Here is a 19987-nt window from a genome sequence, read left to right as displayed (position 1 = left end):
GCACAAGGTGGTACATTTTTAGCACCTACTCGGTCGGGGTCGAGTTGAGTCCAGCCGAAAATGTGACATTTACAGACTGCAGGCAACTGATTGGCCAGGGAGTGATGTCACTGGATGAGTCATGAAAGCCACTCCTAACAAGAACCCGGCAACAGCAACAGTTGGATTTGATGTATTCTGTGATCATCAACGAGGTGGATTACTAGACGCAAAGACACAAACCAAGTAGCAGGTATACCTTCGCCTTGATGTCCTAAATTGTTGTGTCATGTTTGTGTCACATAAAACTGACATCACAGGACTTTTGGACCTCCTTGCTATAACGACCCCACCCACATTGAGGTGGTTGTGAGTAAGTACGAGTGGAAAAGAGCTTAATGTAGCAGGAGAACTGCCTCATCGCACATCAGAATTGTGTATGTTAATGGGAGGAACTGAAGGCCCGTCTTCAGAGATAAATGCCCTTTTTCACCATGGCCTGACATGGCTTTCTTCAAGGTCTTCTAATAAGAAAGTAAGATTCAAGCAAGAAATTAGTCTCAGGAGTGGGATTTGAACCCACGCCTCCTTTTGGAGACCAGAAGTCCCTGTGCTAAGGAAGGAATGAAGCCTTGAGTCTGGTGCCTTAGACCGCTCGGCCATCCTGACACCACTACTTGCCTGACTGTGTAAAATATTACAAACTTGAACCAAAATGCAAAACGCTACTCTACTTGACTATTCGACTCAGGTTTTAGGGTTTTTCATGAGGTAATAACAGCTGGTAGCAGCTACATTTTTAGCACCTACACGGCAGGGATTCGAGTTGAGTCCAGCCGAAAATTTGACATCTACAGACTACAGGCCACTGATTGGCCAGGGAGTGATGTCACTGGATGAGTAATGAAAGCAAGAGAGGGCCAGAGGCCATGGGTTGTTATTCAGATTTTCCTTCTTTTGTTTTAAAGTGAATGATCATACTTGAGCAAAAAGGGAATACAGAAATGACATGAGCCCAAAGAAAGGTAAATGTAATGCTCTTGCGCTAGTTTGAATGTTTTTTATTCATATTGTGCATTACAGGAGGTTTGTGATCATTCAAAGAGGCACCACTGAGGACGCTGTGATTGTGGTAACAGGGCTGAACTTTGACTTTAAGTGCTGGATGAAACTTCTGTTGATTATTAAAACTGCTACGCCCAACGTGGGGCTCGAACCCACGACCCTGAGATTAAGAGTCTCATGCTCTATCGACTGAGCTAGCCAGGCTATTCACACGTTACAAAAAATGCCTTCCGAAAAAAAAAAGAAGAGATAAAACAAGCCAAAGTCAACTTTCAGAGATTTCAAATGACATCGGAACACATTCCTCCCTTTTCAACCTCTACCTACTCCACTCGACTGGATCCCACTCAGCTGTTAGGGTTTTCCAAGAGGTAATACCACCTGGCACAAGGTGGAACATTTTTAGCACCTACTCGGTCGGGGTCGAGTTGAGTCCAGCCGAAAATGTGACATTTACAGACTGCAAGCAACTGATTGGCCAGGGAGTGATGTCACTGGATGAGTCATGAAAGCCACTCCTTAACAAGAACCCGGCAACAGCAACAGTTGGATTTGATGAATTCTGTGATCATCAACGAGGTGGATTACTAGACGCAAAGACACAGACCAAGTAGCAGGTATACCTTCGCCTTGATGTCCTAAATTGTTGTGTCATGTTTGTGTCACATAAAACTGACATCACAGGACTTTTGGACCTCCTTGCTATAACGACCCCTCCCACATTGAGGTGGTTGTGAGTAAGTACGAGTGGAAAAGAGCTTAATGTAGCAGGAGAACTGCCTCATCGCACATCAGAATTGTGTATGTTAATGGGAGGAATTGAAGGCCCGTCTTCAGAGATAAATGACCTTTTTCACCATGGCCTGACATGGCTTTCTTCAAGGTCTTCTAATAAGAAAGTAAGATTTAAGCAAGAATTTAGTGTCAGGAGTGGGATTTGAACCCACGCCTCCTTTTGGAGACCAGAAGTCCCTGTGCTAAGGAAGGAATGAAGCCTTGAGTCTGGCGCCTTAGACCGCTCGGCCATCCTGACACCACTACTTGCCTGTGTGTAAAATATGACAAACTTGAACCAAAATGCAAAACGCTACTCTACTTGACTATATTCGACTCAGGTTTTAGGGTTTTTCATGAGGTAGTAACAGCTGGTAGCAGCTACATTTTTAGCACCTACACGGCAGGGATTCGAGTTGAGTCCAGCCGAAAATGTGACGTCTACAGACTACAGGCCACTGATAGGCCAGGGAGTGATGTCACTGGATGAGTAATGAAAGCAAGAGAGGGCCAGAGACCATGGGTCATTAGTCAGATTTTCCTTCTTTTGTTTTAAAGTGAATGATCATACTTGAGCAAAAAGGGAATACAGAAATGACATGAGCCCAAAGAAAGGTAAATGTAATGCTCTTGCGCTAGTTTGAATGTTTTTTATTCATATTGTGCATTACAGGAGGTTTGTGATCATTCAAAGAGGCACCACTGAGGACGCTGTGATGGTGGTAACAGGGCTGAACTTTGACTTTAAGTGCTGGATGAAACTTCTGTTGATTATTAAAACTGCTACGCCCAACGTGGGGCTCGAACCCACGACCCTGAGATTAAGAGTCTCATGCTCTACTGACTGAGCTAGCCGGGCTATTCACATGTTACAAAACATGCCTTCCGAAAAAAAAAGAAGAGATAAAACAAGCCAAAGTCAACTTTCAGAGATTTCAAATGACATCGGAACACATTCCTCCCTTTTCAACCTCTACCTACTCCACTCGACTGGATCCCACTCAGCTGTTAGGGTTTTCCAAGAGGTAATACCACCTGGCACAAGGTGGAACATTTTTAGCACCTACTCGGTCGGGGTCGAGTTGAGTCCAGCCGAAAATGTGACATTTACAGACTGCAGGCAACTGATTGGCCAGGGAGTGATGTCACTGGATGAGTCATGAAAGCCACTCCTTAACAAGAGGCCGTCAACAGCAACAGTTGGATTTGATGTATTCTGTGTTCATCAACGAGCTGGATTACTAGACGCAAAGACACAGACCAAGTAGCAGGTATACCTTCGCCTTGATGTCCTAAATTGTTGTGTCATGTTTTGTTCAATAAAAGTGACATCACAGGACTTTTGGACCTCCTTGCTATAACGACCCCACCCACATTGAGGTGGTTGTGAGTAAGTACGAGTGGAAAAGAGCTTAATGTAGCAGGAGAACTGCCTCATCACACATATGAATTGTGTATGTTAATGGGAGGAATTGAAGGCCCGTCTTCAGAGATAAATGCCCTTTTTCACCATGGCCTGACATGGCTTTCTTCAAGGTCTTCTAATAAGAAAGTAAGATTCAAGCAAGAAATTAGTCTCAGGAGTGGGATTTGAACCCACGCCTCCTTTTGGAGACCAGAAGTCCCTGTGCTAAGGAAGGAATGAAGCCTTGAGTCTGGCACCTTAGACCGCTCGGCCATCCTGACACCACTACTTGCCTGACTGTGTAAAATATGACAAACTTGAACCAAAATGCAAAACGCTACTCTACTTGACTATATTCGACTCAGGTTTTAGGGTTTGTCATGAGGTAGTAACAGCTGGTAGCAGCTACATTTTTAGCACCTACACGGCAGGGATTCGAGTTGAGTCCAGCCGAAAATGTGACGTCTACAGACTACAGGCCACTGATTGGCCAGGGAGTGATGTCACTGGATGAGTAATGAAAGCAAGAGAGGGCCAGAGGCCATGGGTTGTTATTCAGATTTTCCTTCTTTTGTTTTAAAGTGAATGATCATACTTGAGCAAAAAGGGAATACAGAAATGACATGAGCCCAAAGAAAGGTAAATGTAATGCTCTTGCGCTAGTTTGAATGTTTTTTATTCATATTGTGCATTACAGGAGGTTTGTGATCATTCAAAGAGGCACCACTGAGGACGCTGTGATGCTGGTAACAGGGCTGAACTTTGACTTTAAGTGCTGGATGAAACTTCTGTTGATTATTAAAACTGCTACGCCCAACGTGGGGCTCGAACCCACGACCCTGAGATTAAGAGTCTCATGCTCTACCGACTGAGCTAGCCGGGCTATCCACATGTTACAAAACATGCCTTCTGAAAAAAAAAGAAGAGATAAAACAAGCCAAAGTCAACTTTCAGAGATTTCAAATGACATCGGAACACATTCCTCCCTTTTCAACCTCTACCTACTCCACTCGACTGGATCCCACTCAGCTGTTAGGGTTTTCCAAGAGGTAATACCACCTGGCACAAGGTGGAACATTTTTAGCACCTACTCGGTCGGGGTCGAGTTGAGTCCAGCCGAAAATGTGACATTTACAGACTGCAGGCAACTGATTGGCCAGGGAGTGATGTCACTGGATGAGTCATGAAAGCCACTCCTTAACAAGAGCCCGTCAACAGCAACAGTTGGATTTGATGTATTCTGTGTTCATCAACGAGGTGGATTACTAGACGCAAAGACACAGACCAAGTAGCAGGTATACCTTCGCCTTGATGTCCTAAATTGTTGTGTCATGTTTGTGTCACATAAAAGTGACATCACAGGACTTTTGGACCTCCTTGCTATAACGACCCCACCCACATTGAGGTGGTTGTGAGTAAGTACGAGTGGAAAAGAGCTTAATGTAGCAGGAGAACTGCCTCATCACACATATGAATTGTGTATGTTAATGGGAGGAATTGAAGGCCCGTCTTCAGAGATAAATGCCCTTTTTCACCATGGCCTGACATGGCTTTCTTCAAGGTCTTCTAATAAGAAAGTAAGATTCAAGCAAGAAATTAGTCTCAGGAGTGGGATTTGAACCCACGCCTCCTTTTGGAGACCAGAAGTCCCTGTGCTAAGGAAGGAATGAAGCCTTGAGTCTGGCACCTTAGACCGCTCGGCCATCCTGACACCACTACTTGCCTGACTGTGTAAAATATGACAAACTTGAACCAAAATGCAAAACGCTACTCTACTTGACTATATTCGACTCAGGTTTTAGGGTTTGTCATGAGGTAGTAACAGCTGGTAGCAGCTACATTTTTAGCACCTACACGGCAGGGATTCGAGTTGAGTCCAGCCGAAAATGTGACGTCTACAGACTACAGGCCACTGATTGGCCAGGGAGTGATGTCACTGGATGAGTAATGAAAGCAAGAGAGGGCCAGAGGCCATGGGTTGTTATTCAGATTTTCCTTCTTTTGTTTTAAAGTGAATGATCATACTTGAGCAAAAAGGGAATACAGAAATGACATGAGCCCAAAGAAAGGTAAATGTAATGCTCTTGCGCTAGTTTGAATGTTTTTTATTCATATTGTGCATTACAGGAGGTTTGTGATCATTCAAAGAGGCACCACTGAGGACGCTGTGATGCTGGTAACAGGGCTGAACTTTGACTTTAAGTGCTGGATGAAACTTCTGTTGATTATTAAAACTGCTACGCCCAACGTGGGGCTCGAACCCACGACCCTGAGATTAAGAGTCTCATGCTCTACCGACTGAGCTAGCCGGGCTATTCACATGTTATAAAACATGCCTTCCGAAAAAAAAAGAAGAGATAAAACAAGCCAAAGTCAACTTTCAGAGATTTCAAATGACATCGGAACACATTCCTCCCTTTTCAACCTCTACCTACTCCACTCGACTGGATCCCACTCAGCTGTTAGGGTTTTCCAAGAGGTAATACCACCTGGCACAAGGTGGAACATTTTTAGCACCTACTCGGTCGGGGTCGAGTTGAGTCCAGCCGAAAATGTGACATTTACAGACTGCAGGCAACTGATTGGCCAGGGAGTGATGTCACTGGATGAGTCATGAAAGCCACTCCTTAACAAGAGCCCGTCAACAGCAACAGTTGGATTTGATGTATTCAGTGTTCATCAACGAGGTGGATTACTAGACGCAAAGACACAGACCAAGTAGCAGGTATACCTTCGCCTTGATGTCCTAAATTGTTGTGTCATGTTTTGTTCAATAAAAGTGACATCACAGGACTTTTGGACCTCCTTGCTATAACGACCCCACCCACATTGAGGTGGTTGTGAGTAAGTACGAGTGAAAAAGAACTTAATGTAGCAGGAGAACTGCCTCATCGCACATCAGAATTGTGTATGTTAATGGGAGGAATTGAAGGCCCGTCTTCAGAGATAAATGCCCTTTTTCACCATGGCCTGACATGGCTTTCTTCAAGGTCTTCTAATAAGAAAGTAAGATTCAAGCAAGAAATTAGTCTCAGGAGTGGGATTTGAACCCACGCCTCCTTTTGGAGACCAGAAGTCCCTGTGCTAAGGAAGGAATGAAGCCTTGAGTCTGGCACCTTAGACCGCTCGGCCATCCTGACACCACTACTTGCCTGACTGTGTAAAATATGACAAACTTGAACCAAAATGCAAAACGCTACTCTACTTGACTATATTCGACTCAGGTTTTAGGGTTTGTCATGAGGTAGTAACAGCTGGTAGCAGCTACATTTTTAGCACCTACACGGCAGGGATTCGAGTTGAGTCCAGCCGAAAATGTGACGTCTACAGACTACAGGCCACTGATTGGCCAGGGAGTGATGTCACTGGATGAGTAATGAAAGCAAGAGAGGGCCAGAGGCCATGGGTTGTTATTCAGATTTTCCTTCTTTTGTTTTAAAGTGAATGATCATACTTGAGCAAAAAGGGAATACAGAAATGACATGAGCCCAAAGAAAGGTAAATGTAATGCTCTTGCGCTAGTTTGAATGTTTTTTATTCATATTGTGCATTACAGGAGGTTTGTGATCATTCAAAGAGGCACCACTGAGGACGCTGTGATGGTGGTAACAGGGCTGAACTTTGACTTTAAGTGCTGGATGAAACTTCTGTTGATTATTAAAACTTCTACGCCCAACGTGGGGCTCGAACCCACGACCCTGAGATTAAGAGTCTCATGCTCTACTGACTGAGCTAGCCGGGCTATTCACATGTTACAAAACATGCCTTCCGAAAAAAAAAGAAGAGATAAAACAAGCCAAAGTCAACTTTCAGAGATTTCAAATGACATCGGAACACATTCCTCCCTTTTCAACCTCTACCTACTCCACTCGACTGGATCCCACTCAGCTGTTAGGGTTTTCCATGAGGTAATACCACCTGGCACAAGGTGGAACATTTTTAGCACCTACTCGGTCGGGGTCGAGTTGAGTCCAGCCGAAAATGTGACATTTACAGACTGCAGGCAACTGATTGGCCAGGGAGTGATGTCACTGGATGAGTCATGAAAGCCACTCCTAACAAGAACCCGGCAACAGCAACAGTTGGATTTGATGTATTCTGTGATCATCAACGAGGTGGATTACTAGACGCAAAGACACAGACCAAGTAGCAGGTATACCTTCGCCTTGATGTCCTAAATTGTTGTGTCATGTTTGTGTCACATAAAAGTGACATCACAGGACTTTTGGACCTCCTTGCTATAACGACCCCTCCCACATTGAGGTGGTTGTGAGTAAGTACGAGTGGAAAAGAGCTTAATGTAGCAGGAGAACTGCCTCATCGCACATCAGAATTGTGTATGTTAATGGGAGGAACTGAAGGCCCGTCTTCAGAGATAAATGCCCTTTTTCACCATGGCCTGACATGGCTTTCTTTAAGGTCTTCTAATAAGAAAGTAAGATTCAAGCAAGAAATTAGTCTCAGGAGTGGGATTTGAACCCACACCTCCTTTTGGAGACCAGAAGTCACTGTGCTAAGGAAGGAATGAAGCCTTGAGTCTAGCGCCTTAGACCGCTCGGCCATCCTGACACCACTACTTGCCTGACTGTGTAAAATATGACAAACTTGAACCAAAATGCAAAACGCTACTCTACTTGACTATATTCGACTCAGGTTTTAGGGTTTTTCATGAGGTAGTAACAGCTGGTAGCAGCTACATTTTTAGAACCTACACGGCAGGGATTCGAGTTGAGTCCAGCCGAAAATGTGACGTCTACAGACTGCAGGCCACTGATTGGCCAGGGAGTGATGTCACTGGATGAGTAATGAAAGCAAGAGAGGGCCAGAGGCCATGGGTTGTTACTCAGATTTTCCTTCTTTTGTTTTAAAGTGAATGATCATACTTGAGCAAAAAGGGAATACAGAAATGACATGAGCCCAAAGAAAGGTAAATGTAATGCTCTTGCGCAAGTTTGAATGTTTTTTATTCATATTGTGCATTACAGGAGGTTTGTGATCATTCAAAGAGGCACCACTGAGGACGCTGTGATGGTGGTAACAGAGCTGAACTTTGACTTTAAGTGCTGGATCAAACATCTGTTGATTATTAAAACTGCTACGCCCAACGTGGGTCTCGAACCCACGACCCTGAGATTAAGAGTCTCATGCTCTACTGACTTAGCTAGCCGGGCTATTCACATGTTATAAAACATGCCTTCCGAAAAAAAAGAGAAGAGATAAAAAAAGCCAGTCAACTTTCAGAGATTTCAAATGACATCGGAACACATTCCTCCCTTTTCAACCTCTACCTACTCCACTCGACTGGATCCCACTCAGCTGTTAGGGTTTCCCAAGAGCAGAGGTGGAAAGAGTACTGAAAAATTGTAATTAAGTAAAAGCATCTTTACTTTGCCTAAATTCTACTCAGAGTAAAAGTAAAATTACCCATCTCAAAATTTACTTGAGTAAAAGTACAAAATTACTTCATTTAAAATGTAATTTGAGTAAAAGTTACTAAATTACTTTCAGTTTCTTAATGCAAAAAAGGATGAGTCATGAATCAAATTCAGTACAAGTTGTTTTAATAAATTTCGAAGGGGTATTAAAGAGAACATCCCACAGGATACCACAAATCAAACTAAACAATAAAATCACAATAAAACAAAATGCTCACAGGATCCCACATCTCACAATAAAACAAATTCTCACAGGATCCCAGATCTCAAAATAAAACAAAATGCCACAGGATCCCACATCTCAAATATCTCCAAAATAAAACAAAATGCTCACAGGATCCCACATCTCAAATATCTCCAAAATAAAACATAATGCTCACAGGATCCCACATCTCAAATATCTCCAAAATAAAACAAAACTCCACAGGATCCCACATCTCAAATATCTCCAAAATAAAACAAAATGCCACAGGATCCCACATCTCAAATATCTCCAAAATAAAACAAAATGCCACAGGATCCCACATCTCAAATATCTCCAAAATAAAACAAAATGCCACAGGATCCCACATCTCAAATATCTCCAAAATAAAACAAAATGCTCACAGGATCCCACATCTCAAATATCTCCAAAATAAAACAAAATGCTCACAGGATCCCACATCTCAAATATCTCCAAAATAAAACAAAATGCCACAGGATCCAACATCTCAAATATCTCCAAAATAAAACAAAATGCTCACAGGATCCCACATCTCAAATATCTCCAAAATAAAACAAAATGCCACAAGATCCCACATCTCAAATATCTCCAAAATAAAACAAAATGCTCACAGGATCCCACATCTCAAATATCTCCAAAATAAAACAAAATGCTCACAGGATCCCACATCTCAAATATCTCCAAAATAAAACAAAATGCCACAGGATCCCACATCTCAAATATCTCCAAAATAAAACAAAAAGCTCACAGGATCCCACATCTCAAATATCTCCAAAATAAAACAAAATGCCACAGGATCCCACATCTCAAATATCTCCAAAATAAAACAAAAAGCTCACAGGATCCCACATCTCAAATATCTCCAAAATAAAAAAAAATGCCACAGGATCCCACATCTCAAATATCTCCAAAATAAAACAAAATGCTCACAGGATCCCACATCTCAAATATCTCCAAAATAAAACAAAATGCCACAGGATCCCACATCTCAAATATCTCCAAAATAAAACAAAATGCTCGCAGGATCCCACATCTCAAATATCTCAAAATAAAGTGCTTACAGGATCCCAGATTCAAATATTTCTAGAATAAAATGCTCACAGGATCCCACATCTCAAATATCTCCAAAATAAAACAAAATGCTCACAGGATCCCACATCTCAAATATCTCCAAAATAAAACAAAATGCCACAGGATCCCACATCTCAAATATCTCCAAAATAAAACAAAATGCCACAGGATCCCAGATCTCAAAATGAAACAAAATGCCACAGGATCCCACATCTCAGATATCTCCAAAATAAAACAAAATGCCACAGGATCCCACATCTCAAATATCTCCAAAATAAAACAAAATGCCACAGGATCCCACATCTCAGATATCTCCAAAATAAAACAAAATGCCACAGGATCCCACATCTCAGATATCTCCAAAATAAAACAAAATGCCACAGGATCCCACATCTCAAATATCTCCAAAATGAAACAAAATGCCACAGGATCCCACATCTCAAATATCTCCAAAATAAAACAAAATGCCACAGGATCCCACATCTCAAATATCTCCAAAATAAAACAAAATGCCACAGGATCCCACATCTCAAATATCTCCAAAATAAAACAAAATGCCACAGGATCCCACATCTCAAATATCTCCAAAATAAAACAAAATGCCACAGGATCCCACATCTCAAATATCTCCAAAATAAAACAAAATTCCACAGGATCCCACATCTCAAATATCTCCAAAATAAAACAAAATGCCACAGGATCCCACATCTCAGATATCTCAAAATAAAGTGCCCACAGGATCCCACAAATCTGCCAATAATCTACAACTTTAGACCGGAAAAGCTCTTGTTCAATTTCAGCAGCAGCTGATTTTCGAAGTTTTTTGCTTTAAGTCTTGCTCTCTTTGCTTTGAAGAGCAACCCGGCTGAACTAAAAAGCCTCTCACAGGCAGCTGAGGCTGGAAGCCCTGTGTTGAGTTTCAGAGACAGCTTCTTAATGTTTGGGAAGGAGTTCAGCAGGTCCATGCTCTCCGAGACACAGGCAAGGTACCCCTCCAATTCCCCAGAACCCTCTGACCTGCGGGACTTCATTGTGGAGAAGTAGTCCTCTGGTCAAGGTGATGCCATCTGGTCAAGGTGATACCTCAGATACAGTAGTCCTGTTTAATGACAGACGGCGTAGGGAAATTAAGTACTGAGCTATTTATTCTTAAAGAGTACTATGGATAGCTAAATCAGATAACATATTGGAGCACTTTGGCACTGTTAGATTAGGTTCTTTTAGTAGGAGGCTCAAGAACGGACCGAAGTAATTCAAGTGAAAATGAAGTGTTTATTGGTAGTCACACATCAAAGCATATCAGCGCTGGGCTCAGTGGAACAGAGCTCCCGCAGGAAGTCTGTCAGACTGGCCATGACTTCCGGGTATCATGTTTATTTATAGTCTCATAGGTTGGACTCACATTCGCCCGAGTATGATTGGACATGAGTAGGTTCAACATGCTTCGTCATATTCTCTGGATCAGCCCAAAACAATGTGTGTGTGTGAATCTGCCCTTGCTTTCCCAGGCTTTCCTAATTGTTTTGTCTTTCTACTCCTGGATCACTTTAGGTCATAATGGAAAAGTACTTTGCCCTATTTCATTCATAATGTCTAAGAATAAAGCCAATTTTAACAATCCCCCTTTTGAAGTGATTTTTATCATTTCAACTAATTCAGTTAAATAACTGAGGTAGGAATGTAATATTCTGTATTGTGTCACATCTGTATTAGCAGTAGCAAGACTTTAGCAGTCACCCCCCAAACTGCAAGAGCCACTTACCTTTTGAGATGTAGCACAACCAGTTAGGAGACGTCTGTCATCCCCCTTTTGATGTGACTTCATGTGTTATTATGTAAGCTCATGTGTAAGCTGGTCTTCTTTGCAATTTTGATTTTTGATTTGATTTATTTATTTAAACTCGAAAAACAATTAAAGCAGCAAGCAAATCTTCATTGCACAGGCATGGAAATAGTAAACATAATTCTAATGCTTAAGCTACACCTTTCCATCATTTTACTCGTGTCATGATCTGGTTGGTTGTATTCTGAGTTGTAGGTTGGGCTGAGCAGGCTTCACTGAACACCAGGGCGGAGTCTGGTTGCAGCCTGCTGCCACAGCTGCTTTCCATCTGCAGTCATCAAGATGCCTTCTTAAGGAGCAGCAGGAGCACCAGTCTTTGCCAGATCGTCAAACCATATTCTGTGGTAATCAGGCACCGAAACCCTGGCTAAAGAAATCCTGAAGCTCATTATTGTTTCTAACATCTTCTTCGCTTCCCACAGCCAGATTCCTGCACCCAGTTCCCGGACTCTCCTCTCGGTTTCAGCTTGGACCTTTCACCACACCAGCCTCCATTCCTTCAGAACACTCACCTGGTTCTCCCTGCCTGCTCACCCTCCTACGACTCCAGATTCTCCTACCCAGCCAGCCGATCTCAGTACTTCCCCTCCTATGGATGGACTCCCCTCTCAGACTGTAAGATAACCACTCGCTTCTGTTTCTGGATTTATCAGGATTGGATGTACCTGAACTCATTCTCTCATATCATCTCCATACAGTTCCAGCCCAGGTTACTACTTCTCAGCGCCCTCCCAGCCTCCTTAATAAACCTGTGTTGCCCTGGTGAAATCTGCTTTTGAGTCTTTTTCCTTATTTTGGCTTTGGCCTCATGACAACTCGGAACAGAACCTCTTTCCGAGAGGGTTAAGACCTTCATAAGTCACTGATTATAACTCTGCAAATGAGCACATTTCTTAATAGATTATATGTAGAAAATAATAATTTGCTATATGTATTGTATGTATGTGGCCCCGAACCCACGCTGTGTGGAATCTTTGTTCATTATGGCCTAAAACATTATGCGGCTAGCAAGGCCTTGCTCCCCCATAAAAATTCACATCATTTCTATTGTACTGACACTCAAACTTTGCATAAGGCAATTAACATTACCAGCAGGCTCGTCCACCGTTTGCAGCGAAAACCCGTTTGCTGAATCGGGAAAAATTCACCTATGGCCCCAGTTCCACTTGGCGACCGACCAACTTATTACCGTTCAAAGTCTAAGGTCCCGCTCCAAACAGCCGAGTCACCCCACTGGTAATTGACATTCTAAAAATGATTCATTATCAGCCTTTAAGAGGAATCAGCTAAACACTTTAAAATGAAACGCCACATATAAATTTAACCGAGGCTCGACTATATGAGTATATTAGCCTCTTGAACACTTATGATTAACTTTTCTTTTAGATTATATATCTTTCTTAGATGACCATATGACGAGTCGTGTGGTCTCTTGTGGTCCAATCCTGTCGGTGCTCGGTTCTCCTCTTGGCTGAACGTCTGTTCAGCACTCTGATCCGGAACTAATCTTGGAAGGAGAGGTCACCAGTACATCGCTTCCTTGAGGGATATTCAGCATCCCCTCCCTAACTAATTTTCTTTTGTGACAATTTCTTTGTGTAGTTCTCCACCATCATCTTGGCATGATGGGAAAGGCCCCCCAGAACTCAAGCTTATGAGTCCTCCGGCCATGCGTCCTGTAGTGGTTCTGAATCTGTGGAATAATATTAACAAATCTCGCAGCGCAGTAGTGCAAAATTTCATTTGCACTGTATTTCTATACTTGGGGCATGTCTCTCTTTGATAGGTTAAATCTCAATGCCCAATTCATTCTTTATTTATTTTTCATATGGACCCCAAACAAAACCAAAACCAAAATAAAGAAAATAAATGAAAATCAACTAAAAAAATCATAAAATAAACAGAACCCAAAACAAAACAACTGGCCAGTTGGTATAACCCTTGCTTTTAGGACCTAGAATAGTGATCAAGCTGCTGTGGAGCCTTAATGAGAAATCCAGTACCATCTCTTTATTTTGCTGTGAAAAAACTTCAAATCATTTAGGGAACACATCATCACCATCAACATCACCATCAACACAGTTGGTATAATCCTTGTTTTTAGGACAATACGAGAATTCTCACCAAGTTGCTGTTCAGCATTCATGAGAACTTCTGTATTATCCACTTATTCTGCTGTGGAAAAATCGTCAGACAGTTTTGGGATCATAACAACACACAAACAAAAAACAAACAACACTCAACACCAGACACCACAGGTTAGGACAACAGATGACAACAAATGACAAACATATGACAAACATATGACAAACATATATTGCATTTCTGGGTTTGCTCAAGCAAACCTCATGTTTTCATTGGGGCCTAAGTATACAAACAGTGGTCTTCATATTATGAGTTTGATTCCATGTCTTCCTCCTCCAGGTCCAGGAAGTCTTAATGCAAAAGAAGACACAAACACACCCAGAATTTTTGGGAAAATTTGAAAAGTTTTAGTAAACCACGATTAATTGTTAATTAATTGCCGAACTGCTCCGCTGCAGTTTCTCCTCCTGTGTTGTTGTTTGCTGCAGGACAGAAATATTTGTGGTTAGATCTCATTTTGGGAGCAGCACAGCATCAAGAAAGCAGACATTTTTCCAATGACGAACTGATTAAGTTGTTTAGGATAAATATTTTCTGTCCTCTCTGAATTCAGGTCAGAGCGTTAAAAAATAAAATTTCAGCATAATCTGCTTTATTCTTACTTGTTAGTTAGTAATAATGTTGTTTAATTCTTACCAGTGGCTGTGTTTTTTGATCCTGAGCGGTACACAGACAGTTCAGGATCAGCATTAAGTTTTTTCCGGTTCTAATTGAATCAGAAACACTCATGTGGTACCAACGGTGTGACATCAGAGCTGTTCCTAACCGTAACATGTTTCCATACAGATATTAAAAGCCTAGTTTAATTTTATTTCTTTATTTATCCTAATTCATCCTTTATTTTTCTTTAAGGATCACATTGTGGTCCCTGTTTCCAGTATGTGTGGTGTGTGTGTGTGTGTGTGTGTGTGTGTGTGTGTGTGTGTGCGTGGCTTTATATGTGAGTGTGCATGTGTCTGTATAGAGCTTGAAAGTCCCGCCCCCTTTTTTGCTTCTTCTTCCTACTTCCGTCGTCCCCATGGGACCTCATGCCTGGATCTATTGACATGGGCAGGATGATGTCTTCTGTTCCCAGTCATTATATGCCTTTTTACAGTACACGCATGATGTGCTGGGGTTAAATATGGATGAGTTCATGCAAAAACATTGGCGATTTGTCGTAGGAGTGCCTGGTTAAACGTTGTAAAAAAAAAGTTAGGGTAAAAAGACTACATTGCGTCGCATATGCTACGTCACTGATCCCACCATCTTCGCTGGCTGGCATGGACGAAGCCAGACATATCACCACCAGCATAGCAGAAGCTCTCCACGTGCCCCGACTGGTAGTGGTTCTCTCCTCGGCTCACAAGTTTTCGTTCGCCCTCGAAAAACTGAGTGAAACTGGCCAACGACAGCGCCATTCTTCCACTCCTCCGTGCGCCCAAACGTGATGACGTTTATTTTCCGTGCCAAACGCTACATGCTGTAGTTCGAGAAATGCTCAGAAAAAAGCTTAACAATGAAGCACTTATGCCCGCTAAACTGTTACGCTACTGGTATGAAAAAACATTACAAAATGTCCTACACAACATATGTGAAATGCAAGACTCAATACCATCAAGCGGAGAAAATAGTTTTATTCCGTCATGGCTCCGTCATTGACTTGAATTGCAAATTATTACACTTCCGTGGTCCCGAGGGGAGGAAGTTGAATGACGTCAAGGAGGCGGGACTTTCAAGCTCTATGAGGCCTTGGGTTTCACTGCTTCGTTTGATCTGAAAGGTCTTTGTTCTATATTTTCTTGGGTTGAGAAGTGCTATATAAATAACGTCTGATTGATTGATCGATTTAGTGTAGTAGATTAAAAACTTTCTGGTCATCTCTAATGGAACGTCTTCCGATGACCCAAAACACCTAATTACAGAACATTTCATTCATCCCATTCATATCCTTTTTCTTTCAACCACAGGCACTGCCTCAGCACAGTTTGAATTCCCATCACGCCACCTATTGGCGTCCTTCTCCTTCTCCCTCAGGTAGACCTTGTCCCCCAAGCCGTTAGTGCCCCCTTTGGGAACTCCCCCTTTGGGAACTCCTCAGCCCCCACTCACCATGGCTGTCGCTTGGCAACCGACCCTTTTTCCCACATTGACACAAGTCCTCATAGTGTCCCAAAGAAGCTATGGACAGGGTATTTTCTCCCCGTCCAGGCCTCACGTGGGACAACCTGAAAACATTTATATATAGGTCACATATTATATATCATATAAAATAGTAGGTTAAATCATGCATAATATAATGCATAATAGGGATAGCTTCAGCCAAATTAAGTCTGTGTCTGCATAGATCTTTATTTTGGTGAACCAAGTTGCACTCTGCTCACTGTTTTTAAATGCGCCATAAACACAAACCTTGACTTGCCTGGTTACGGCTCAGTCTTTGCTGCAGCTGTCTTTCTGTATTCTTCCAGTGGATTTAAATCTATTTGCTTTTTTTTTTTTTTTTTTTTTAAGGGAGCATATTAATAATTTCATAGATCTGCTGCAGTTAACTAGTCAAATGGTTTAGTTTGAATCTAAATATTGGTGATAACTATTGACTATTGAATTGGTGACCTGAGGCAGAGGAAATTTAGAGCAGCTAAAATTTTAAAGTCAAGTTAATATCTCCTAATAAGAATAAAGGTTAAGCTTTAACACCTTTAAGATGATATCAAATTGTTTGACATCTGACTGTCTGGCCGTGATATTAAATCCTAAATCCTGTTTTTTCCTTTTAACTTATGTCATTTGGTCTGACTGCCTGCTCTCAGTCCTGTTTCAGGTGGAGAACATTTTTTCAGATTGTATTTCAATTAAAGGAGCAAATCTCCTAAACACTCTGCTTGTGTATTTGACTTTAGCTCTTTAAGAGAGCTGTTAAATCCTATTTCAGCAACAATTTGTATGAATGTCTCAAACACTGTTCTTCCTGGATTTATTGTTTCTTACCTCATCTCTGCGATTTTTTTCATTGTAAAGCTGTTTTCAGTTTATCTACATACTTTGGTGTCTTTCCTAATCATATGCACTTTAAAATAGATGGATGAATCAATACTATTTGCTCTAATACAAACTTAAACCCCTATTATAAGCAGTATATCATTATAAACTCAGGCCAATGATCACCCAGAGTCTGTTTGGATTGTTGTCACTCAGGTCTGAATGAGAGAAAGAAAAGACAATCTTAGGGTGTGCGCATTTATGATAAAGAGAACAACTATAACCTAAATTGTGAATATTATGGCTCAAAAAGTGTTTGAGGCTTTTCATTATTAATTATTCATTATTCCTGTAATGCTGCTGCACAGCTGATCTTTAGTTAGAAACCTCAGGCCTCAGGTCAAGCCTCCAAATCTGTTCATTCTTTCTTACAGGTCTCTTATTAGTGCGTTGATGCTGGAAAAAAATTATTAACTTTTGTCAAGAACATTTGGGATCAAATATTTCATATATCAACTTTTTCCTTCTGTATTATGCATGTGCTTGATTCTTACTCTCTCGTTTGTTTTGAAAACATTTTGAACACACACACTCAGCTTCAGTGGAGCAAACTCGCACACTCTTTTTCTGCATTTCTCCAGTCCAATTTATCTGTCCCTCGTTTTTCTTCTCACCTCGGGACCATTTCTTCCATCTTTCATTCAATTTTTTGTGACATATTTTCGAAAGTTATACACGTGTTATTCAAAGTAGCCTATATGGAAGACGTAATTGCCCAAATGCTGAAAGTAGTGAAGAAACTTCTACGCAGAACGCTGTGTTCTGTGCGCTCCACCTCTCGGTTACCCCACTTATCAAAGCATTTGTTTATTCCAAAACTTTGGGTCACACCATAAAAATACTGATTTCCCCAAACAAAGCGACCCGTATAGCACGTGCAGTCACTCGTTTTCCCCCCTTTTTATCTATGCCAAACCCCAATATTGAACAGAAACCACTCGAGATCTGCTGGCGCAGTCAAATATCTTCGAGCGGCGAACCCCACCCCACAGTTGCATGAAAATTAAAAAATCTGACCCTTAGTATCCTTCAAGTATAAATTGACTCTTGTCAACCCGACTATATTTCGGTTTTACAGACTTCTTCGACCCGCGGAATTCTCAATCCCACGTTCTAACCCTCGTCAGAGGAGAGACTTTCCCGTTCGGAATTCTAATTAGTTGACCCATTCAAGATGGGCTTTTATAAACTACATCGTATCACTTACAAACAGTGCACGGACAAAACATTTTTGAAGACAAGCTCCACAACTGGGATATTCATTTATAAAATGAATCTAACTTGTCTTAATTTCCGAATTGACTTGACAGGACACTTATTTACTTTCCCTGTGTTTATGTGTTTTTATACTGGATGTGTCACCATTCAATGCAAATAGACAAACAGTACATTAACACTCAAATTATCATGACCAGAGGACAACTCAATTCAGACAACTTCATTTAGGTTATTCAATATGCAGAAATCTTACATTTAGACATTAAGTGGTGTTCTGCTCACCTTTTTTCTGGCGCCTGATTGTCTGAAAAAAGCTGTCCCTCCTATCACCTCGAGGCGTCCTCCCTCGGACGGGGGTCGGTCTCACGGTACGGTGGTCCTTTAGCCTTCAAACCTCGTGTCACGGCACCATTTTGTTAGATACGGTTCTTTTAGTAGCAGGCTCAAGAACGGACCGAAGTAATTCAAGTGAAAATGAAGTGTTTATTGGTAGTCACACATCAAAGCATATCAGCGCTGGGCTCAGTGGAACAGAGCTCCCGCAGGAAGTCTGTCAGACTGGCCCTGATTTCCGGGTATCATCTGTATATACGTCTCATAGTTTCCCACGGTGGATCCCTTGTTGATCAAATGTGATTGGATATGCATACTAACCCAAATAATATGTGTGTGTGAATCTGCCCTTGCTTTCCCAGGCTTTCCTAATTGTTTTGTCTTTCTACTCCTGGATCACTTTAGGTCATAATGGAAAAGTACTGAGCCCTATTTCATTCATAATGTCTAAGAATAAAGCCAATTTTAACACTATTGACCTGAAATGAGATGCAAAAGTGGTCACCTCACAAAACAGCAAATCTCCATTAAGTCAATTATTTAGATGTTGAAAAGGTGATAAGAATGGCCTCAACTTAATATGGTTATGGCTCTATTTGCTCAATTGTGTATAGCCTGTTATCAATAAATGTGTCCCTCTAGACCCCATAGCGGCCGTTGCCGGCCGTTCTTTATTCTCCCATAGCGGCCGCCGCCGGCCGGCATGAAAATACACTACGGGAAAATTATGTTGCTGAACTGTAAATACACACTTCACTAGTTCACAACAGCTTAATGAACATATTGTTGTATTAAAATATATATGTTTGTATTCAATTATTTCGAGATATTGTCATGTTTTTGAGGGATTTCTCTTGGCCACAGTTGAGACTGATATGAGAACGGAGGTTCTGCGTTTGGGCGCAGCTTCACTAGCCGGCTAATTGTGCTATCTACTGTAGTTATGTTTGATATTGGTTCGCAGTGTGCCAAGTATTACTTTTTAGCTACCAGCTTCGTTCATTATCACTCGATTACCTCAGCCACTCAATTCAATAAAATCAAGATCAAGAAAATGACAGCTCCGAAAAGACCGCGGATGTTTACCTGGCAATTTGCACCGGTTCGCAATTGTCCGACTCGGATTTCAGTGACACTAACCTAAGTTGTAAATGTGATTTTGATAGATATACAAGCTAAATTTGAGACGTAGTGGCCAACCTTGTCACCTACAGCCGTTTTGATTAGCCATGCTAACTCCAGCTGATTTATCTTTATTTATTTGGGAGTTTGTCGGTCAGTGTCCTTCAACAGAACATACTACAGACTACACCTAAACTAAGAGATAATAAAGCACAGATAATGATGATCATTACCTTATCTGTTGGTTACCATTGAAGATCCCGAAATAGTAGTAATATTAGTAGTAATGTCCAAATCCAAGTCCTTCCTTATTGTAGCGATGTAATCCAGTGACAGTGCTAGCAAGAGCAACT

The 19987-nt window shown here is 41.6% G+C and overlaps 12 non-coding genes across 12 annotated transcripts; all 12 read right to left on the bottom strand.

Moving 5' to 3' along the window:
* Window positions 1-535: 535 nt before the first annotated feature.
* On the bottom strand, window positions 536-648 carry trnal-caa (transfer RNA leucine (anticodon CAA)). Its single transcript has 2 exons — window positions 611-648; window positions 536-583 (listed from the first exon to the last, which is right to left on the bottom strand). It is a non-coding gene; the product is annotated as a tRNA-Leu (tRNA).
* Window positions 649-1175: 527 nt separating this feature from the next.
* trnak-cuu (transfer RNA lysine (anticodon CUU)) lies at window positions 1176-1248 on the bottom strand. Its single transcript has one exon. It is a non-coding gene; the product is annotated as a tRNA-Lys (tRNA).
* Window positions 1249-1966: 718 nt separating this feature from the next.
* On the bottom strand, window positions 1967-2077 carry trnal-caa (transfer RNA leucine (anticodon CAA)). Its single transcript has 2 exons — window positions 2040-2077; window positions 1967-2012 (listed from the first exon to the last, which is right to left on the bottom strand). It is a non-coding gene; the product is annotated as a tRNA-Leu (tRNA).
* Window positions 2078-2604: 527 nt separating this feature from the next.
* On the bottom strand, window positions 2605-2677 carry trnak-cuu (transfer RNA lysine (anticodon CUU)). The gene has a single exon. It is a non-coding gene; the product is annotated as a tRNA-Lys (tRNA).
* A 714-nt stretch (window positions 2678-3391) lies between these two features.
* trnal-caa (transfer RNA leucine (anticodon CAA)) lies at window positions 3392-3504 on the bottom strand. Its single transcript has 2 exons — window positions 3467-3504; window positions 3392-3439 (listed from the first exon to the last, which is right to left on the bottom strand). It is a non-coding gene; the product is annotated as a tRNA-Leu (tRNA).
* Window positions 3505-4033: 529 nt separating this feature from the next.
* On the bottom strand, window positions 4034-4106 carry trnak-cuu (transfer RNA lysine (anticodon CUU)). The gene has a single exon. It is a non-coding gene; the product is annotated as a tRNA-Lys (tRNA).
* A 715-nt stretch (window positions 4107-4821) lies between these two features.
* Window positions 4822-4934, bottom strand: trnal-caa (transfer RNA leucine (anticodon CAA)). Its single transcript has 2 exons — window positions 4897-4934; window positions 4822-4869 (listed from the first exon to the last, which is right to left on the bottom strand). It is a non-coding gene; the product is annotated as a tRNA-Leu (tRNA).
* A 529-nt stretch (window positions 4935-5463) lies between these two features.
* On the bottom strand, window positions 5464-5536 carry trnak-cuu (transfer RNA lysine (anticodon CUU)). The gene has a single exon. It is a non-coding gene; the product is annotated as a tRNA-Lys (tRNA).
* A 714-nt stretch (window positions 5537-6250) lies between these two features.
* On the bottom strand, window positions 6251-6363 carry trnal-caa (transfer RNA leucine (anticodon CAA)). The gene is made up of 2 exons: window positions 6326-6363; window positions 6251-6298 (listed from the first exon to the last, which is right to left on the bottom strand). It is a non-coding gene; the product is annotated as a tRNA-Leu (tRNA).
* A 529-nt stretch (window positions 6364-6892) lies between these two features.
* On the bottom strand, window positions 6893-6965 carry trnak-cuu (transfer RNA lysine (anticodon CUU)). Its single transcript has one exon. It is a non-coding gene; the product is annotated as a tRNA-Lys (tRNA).
* A 714-nt stretch (window positions 6966-7679) lies between these two features.
* On the bottom strand, window positions 7680-7792 carry trnal-caa (transfer RNA leucine (anticodon CAA)). The gene is made up of 2 exons: window positions 7755-7792; window positions 7680-7727 (listed from the first exon to the last, which is right to left on the bottom strand). It is a non-coding gene; the product is annotated as a tRNA-Leu (tRNA).
* A 529-nt stretch (window positions 7793-8321) lies between these two features.
* Window positions 8322-8394, bottom strand: trnak-cuu (transfer RNA lysine (anticodon CUU)). The gene has a single exon. It is a non-coding gene; the product is annotated as a tRNA-Lys (tRNA).
* Window positions 8395-19987: the final 11593 nt, after the last annotated feature.

Source organism: Odontesthes bonariensis, chromosome 8, assembly GCF_027942865.1.
Source record: "Odontesthes bonariensis isolate fOdoBon6 chromosome 8, fOdoBon6.hap1, whole genome shotgun sequence".
NCBI classification, from domain to species: domain Eukaryota; kingdom Metazoa; phylum Chordata; class Actinopteri; order Atheriniformes; family Atherinopsidae; genus Odontesthes; species Odontesthes bonariensis.
Note: the sequence above shows the minus strand (reverse complement) of the source record. Positions and strands in the feature narration are given on the sequence as shown.